At 39.0% G+C, this 6,479-nt stretch overlaps 1 pseudogene; it reads right to left on the reverse strand.

Moving 5' to 3' along the window:
* Positions 1 to 2,836: 2,836 nt before the first annotated feature.
* On the reverse strand, positions 2,837 to 4,338 carry LOC141514511 (histone deacetylase 3 pseudogene; annotated as a pseudogene).
* Positions 4,339 to 6,479: the final 2,141 nt, after the last annotated feature.

Here is a 6,479-nt window from a genome sequence, read left to right on the forward strand (position 1 = left end):
GTCCGATATTCTTTCTGATTCTTTTTGTAGGAGTTTGGCTCTATCTTTCCTTACACTCTTAAAAATTACTAGGGACCACCCCCCCCCAAGAATTTTTGTCATATATATATATATATATGTATATATATATATATGTCTTATATATATGCATGTAAATATTCATATTTACCATATTAGAAATTAAAATATCTTTGTATAATTATGAAAACATTTTGACCTTTTGGATTCCCCTGAAAGGGTATCAGGGACCCCTAGTGGTATATTACGCAGCAGTCCAGCCATAAAGCCAGGAAAAACTTGATTAACTCCTGCCTCAGATCCCATACTAGATTGTGACAAATCACAAATCAGGGTTCTATTCAACTCCACAACACTATAAATTATAGATAATTTGCTGTTTTGTATTGGTGGAGGGAATTTCCAGACTAGGAGAATCCTAGGCCACTGAAATCAGAAGACTGGAAAAAAAAACAAATACAGACTCCTGACAAAACTTAGGGAGGTACTATCAACTCAACCAAGTGTCCTAGGTTTTATTAAGAAGGCTTGCTTAGGGGTGGCTAGGTGGTGCAGTATCTAGAGCACCTACCCTGGAGTCAGGAGTACCTGAGCTCAAATCCGGCCTCAGACACTTAATAATTACCTAGCTGTGTGGCCTTGGGCAAGCCACTTAATCCCATTGCCTAAAAACAAAACAAAACAAAAAAACAAAAAAGGCTTGCTTGGGTGTCATCATAAACATACACTGAGTGCCTTAACATTAACATGCATTAACCTCATCAAATCAATGAAGGAAGAATAATGACTATGAGTCTAATATTCCCAGCAAAAAAGATAACAATAGCAGCTATAAAAAAAATAATATTCTCACCCTTTGCAAAAAGACAGTGGGGAAAACAAAGCAAAATAGAGAATTGGTTTTGATAACTCTGGAATAAGTTAATAAAGAGCATAGGACACTGGGAAAATAATCTATAAGCAGAATTTAAGAAGTTGTTAGTTAAAAAAACAAGGAAAAATCTTAATATAGAAAAAAAACTTTGTATAATCAAAGTCTTTTATCTTTGTCTCTAATAATATTTTTCTTCAGTTTATTGTACTAAAATGTTCCTTCTCTGGGTTTAGCAAATTTACCTATCTATCTAGAAGTCACTTCTAGTAAGATGATGAAATGAAATCAAATATTCTACTGAAAAGTAGAAATTTCCCAAATGTGCAGCAAAAAAACACATAAAAAAACACAAAAAACCTTTAAAACACATAAGAATATTTGAAAATTACTAAATAGAATGAACAAAACTTAGACCACCAACATAATAAAAATATGACTAAAATAAACAGATGCAAATATGTCAGGAGAAAAATGTACTGAGACAACAAAAACTATAGCATCAAAGGAATATTTATAAATTCCTCAAGATTCCATGGACAATGAACATATTAAGAGAATTATAGAAGGAATGGGGAATTTTTTTTAATCAATAGAAATTTAAAAAATGGAATGCTGCTAAAGAATGGTACCAGATGATCAAAGAGTTTATAAACACATCAGTGAAATCCAAGGAAAAAAGAATTCTTTAATTAAATTGAATTGCAGGGAGTAGGGGTGGGGTAGGGACTAGAAGCAGAAAAGCAAACCCAGAAAATAGCTCAAGTAGGAAAATTTTGGAAGAGTACTGAAAAAAATGACCAACTTGGAATATAGGAAGGAAAATTTAAGAATTATTAGGTTTCCTAAAATTGAAAGAAAAAAAGAATCTAAGTCTATTTCAGGAAATTATATAAGGAAATTTCCCATAAGTATTGAAAATGACTGACAGATTGCAAATGCAAAGGCTTCAAAGGAGCCCAGTGAGGGAGGGGGGAACCTTCAAAACTCAATTTACTCAGACCTGAACCATCACTGGGAATTTCTGACACCCGGACTATTAGTTACTGAAGGCAGTGGGAAGCAACCTTTCATATGCCACAGAAACAGGATCTGGTTCCCCTTAGGAAGGGGAGATTCTGGAAGCATAGTGATGCCTGGCTGGGGGCAAACTTGCCTGGAGAATGAGAAAACTTACACATCTCTTCTCTATAGTCATACCAAAAAGCATGGCTGATCCTGGGTGACCCCACTGAAAGGTATAGTTCTCCAAGCAGAGTGGGAAGAATCAAAGCACAAAGAAGTCTTATGTGGTTGTCAGTAAAGGGGTGCCCCATCTTCCCTGTGACAAGACCTAACAATACTTTAATCCTAAAAAGAGATAGAAGGGAGGCTGGGATGATCAAGCCATGATCAAAGATAGTACTGAAGGAAAAGGCAACATACTAATGGAAAGCTATGGATATTGTTCTAGGGCCTGTTAACAGAGTGGAAGAGGTTATGCCATATAGCCATGTGTGGAAAGCATAGAGAAGTGGACTAGCAGATTGCCATAGAAAGGAACCACATCCCCAATGTGGTTGAGGAAAGGCTTTGTCACCCAATCTTATTTATAATTCTGACCCAGACCCACATCACTATTTTTTTTTTTTAGGAAGAAAGCAGTATATCAGAAAAATACTGACTCAATTTATTGGATTAAAAACAATGGTAAAATGAACATAAAATATGAAAAGGTGGAACACAAACCCCTCTCTACTTCTTCTTTTCCCAAACAAAAGGGACTCAAGGTAGGAAACAATTGGCAACCCTCCCCTGGTCCCTTTCTAATCTCAAATTAAAATGTATGTAAGATGGGGCACAGTATAGCTGGAAATAAAAAGGTACCTTCAATATCATCCACTCCTCATCTGAAAATACCTTTGTCAAGAGGAGACAGGGGTCTGGAAATTAGGAGACTGACCCCCAGGGATAATGTGACCTCTCTGATTTGCCTAGGGGAGCTGACTTTGTAACCCCAAGTCAGAACTAGAACAGTTTTCCATCACCCTGTCCATCAATTACCACCTCTGACTTGAGAGGAAGGAGACCGGAGCAAGGGTGGTTAGGTTCTGGGACCAGTAGCAGTCTTTGGACCCTTTCCCCACAAAGTGGATGCAAAGTCCCAGGGATGGAGAAAGTCACACAAGCAAAGGTCACTCTTCTAGCCACCTTCCCAGTCCTGAAGTGAGAGGTCACCCTCTGTGGAACAGTCTCTCCAAGCTTCAAATCTCTACATCACTTTCCTTATCGTTGTCATGGTCTCCATCATAGAACTCGTTGGAAGCCTCTGGCCTGGTATAATTTTCTTCAGCATCAGCTTCATCAGTTCGGTCATAGGTCAGCAGATCAGACGGCACATCATGAATCTGGACACTGGGTGCATGATTCAACATTTTCAGATTCTCAAAGATGGTCTGCAAGATCTGGTCAAGGTGCTGGCGTGAATTTTGGTTTTCAATGCGTGTGCTGACATCTGGATGCAATGTGAAGTCTGGGGCAAAGTACTCAAAATATTCACTATATGGTAGCTCCTCACTGATAGCTTTTTCTACCAATAGTGATGTCTCATATGTCCAGCATCGGGCAACATTTCGCACAGTGTAGCCACCACCACCCAGTACCAGCAATGGGATGTTAAAGCTCTTGATATATTCGACACACTCCCCATGACCTCAGAAGCAGCCCAGTCGATCTCAATCCAGTGAATCAGCTCCACACTGTAACACAATGCATGTAGATTGGTAAAAATCCACCACTTGGTTGATGACAGGCTGGAAGAGGTGCTTGTAACTCTGGTCATCGATGCCATCCCACAGGGGCACATTGAGACAGTAGTATCGTCCACTTTCTGCTCCAACTTCATACATATCACCTGTGCCAGGGAAGAAGTAATTGCCATATTTATGGAAAGAGACAGTCATGACTCGATCAGTAAGATAAAAGGCTTCCTGTACACCATCTCCATGGTGGATGTCAATATCAATGTACAACACATGGGGATGATACTTCAGTAGTTCCAGGATGCCAATCACAATGTCATTGACATAGCAGAAACCTGAGGCCTCAAACTTCTTAGCATGGTGCAGCCCTCCAGCCCAGTTAATGGCAATATCACAGATCTTATTATTCAATTGTGTAGCTCCCTGTAGGGAAGCACCTGTGTAATGGGAACAGAACTCAAAGAGGCCTGGGAACACAGGATAGTCATCCCCTTACATTGAAGGCATTGAGACTCTTAGTAAAGCCCTGCATGTTGGTGGGGCTGACCCGCTGCAAGAAATCAATGTAATCTTCTGAATGGAAGCGGCACATATCATGCTGAGAGGCTTGGTATGGCTTGAAGACTATCATCTTCTTGTAGAGTCCATAGTGCAGCACCAGGCTGTGGGTGAGTGCCAGGCGATGGGGCTTCATGGGGTGACCGGCCCCTGGGGTGAGCGCTGGTCAGGCAGGGTGGCCGACCCACCACCCCTCGGGGCCCAGGATGCCCGCTCCTCAGGGTCCCGGGGAGCTGGCTCCACCCCACCCCCACCTCCATGCCCTCCACTTGGTCGGGGCTGTTGGGGGTGGGGCGAAGGAGAGGGAACCTGCTCGTGCCTGTGGCCTCCCCTCCCCGGCCCGCACCCCCTCCCCGCCCCAGGATCTCCCCGCGCTCACCCCCCCCACACATCACTATTGAACTTTTTTTTATTTTTGTTTTTTAGGTTTTTGCAAGGCAAACAGGGTTAAGCGGCTTGCCCAAGGCCACACAGCTAGGTAATTATTAAGTGTCTGAGACTGGATTTGAACCCAGGTACTCCTGACTTCAGGGCTGGTGCTTTATCCACTGTGCCACCTAGCCGCCCCTTACTATTGAACTTTAAGACAATAAGATCACCCCAAAAGCAGCCAAGAAGGAAACCATCACACATTAAGAAATATCCATTCAATTTCACAATAATTATTTTTAGTGAAAGAATCTGGAATATCAAATATAGATAGGTAATAAACTTGTACAATGAAAAGTAATATTTCTAAAACTGAAAGGAAAAATAAATTACCAACATTAAAAATGAAAAAAGATTAAAAGCAAAGAATGAAGAAATAAAGGAAATTATTAGAAGCTAGTTCTCCAGTTATAGGAGAATAAATTGATAAAGTGAAATGGGTGAATATTTATTTAAAATTTATCAAATTTACTGAAAATTTTAAAATATTTATAATGGATGAATATTTACCAAAAAAAACAACCAACCAAACAGAAACCAATTACTGGATTACATGTCAGAAATAGGCCTGATGTGTAAACACCCTCTTAATTCAGGTTTGATATTAGGACAAAAATGATACTTGCAGTATCATTGGTGTTTATTTAGCTCATTATAGAGCAAGGATACAGTAGCATTTGGTAGACATGGCTTGCTTTTAGTTCTTTATGGAAAGGAGTTTGGTCAGCAGGGTGGAATATGAGGACTCTTAGAGACTCATCAAGTTTGGGGAAACCTGTATTTGATATTGGTAGAATTTTTTATGACTTTAGGTGATAAGGAAGTCATGTGTCAAGAGAGGCAGGGGTCAATCAGGTCCCAGAACTGATTTTGACATCTTTTAGGGTCTTCACAGCAGGGAGAAAGGAATGGGGAAAGGAAAAGAATAGATTTAACCTATGATGTTGGGGGAAAAGAGAGGCATAGGCTTAACTCATGTTGTGGGACAAACTCTAGTGATATTACATGATATTGAATATATAGTATATATATATATATATTATAACATAGTATAGAATGCTTTTATTCTGAATCTTTTTAGCAGTCTCCTTTACAACAGATATTGGATGTTCAGTAGATTAAATATAATTCTAGCACAATACTCCTGGCAATAGGAGAGTGAAGGAGAAATCATCTATCCATAGTGGTCTTGGATCCTGACTATTCTTCTCCTGCTAAACTGCTGCAGCACCAGAATAACCCTCCTACTCCCTGCAAAGGTAGATAAAAACCTGTATCATATAACTATTCATGCTGTATCTCAACATTACATAGAGCTGGCCATTTATCTACATTATGCTACAAAGTTAAAATCATTAAAAATATTTCATATTAATTAAAAAATAGAAAAATAGAACAAGGGGACAGATTATGGATAGCACGTACAGAATCAAGACAACAAATTACAATAAGACTCCACTGGTATTCAGTACCGAAGAGAATCAACTTAACCAAACAAGTGATTGGTGATGTGACTTGCAACTTCTGCAGTAAAGATTCACTATTCAACAAAATCTGCTGGAAAAACTGGAAAGTATGTCAGAAATTAATTCGGAGTAGCATCTCACAATATACTGAAATAAGCTCCAAGTGAATATATAATCTAGCTATAAATGATCACATAATAGACAAATTAGAAAAAAAAGGAGATAAATTTTAGTTATGTTAGAAGAAAAATTCGCGACTGAGGAAGGGATAGAGTTGATAGCAAAAGAAAATGGACAAATTTGATGACATAAAATGCATCAAAAGGCATTTGAACAAAACTGCTATCAAAATCACCAAAATCAGAAAGTAGTTAACTAAGAAAAATTTTTTTACAG

This window comes from Macrotis lagotis, chromosome 1 (genome assembly GCF_037893015.1).
Source record: "Macrotis lagotis isolate mMagLag1 chromosome 1, bilby.v1.9.chrom.fasta, whole genome shotgun sequence".
NCBI classification, from domain to species: domain Eukaryota; kingdom Metazoa; phylum Chordata; class Mammalia; order Peramelemorphia; family Peramelidae; genus Macrotis; species Macrotis lagotis.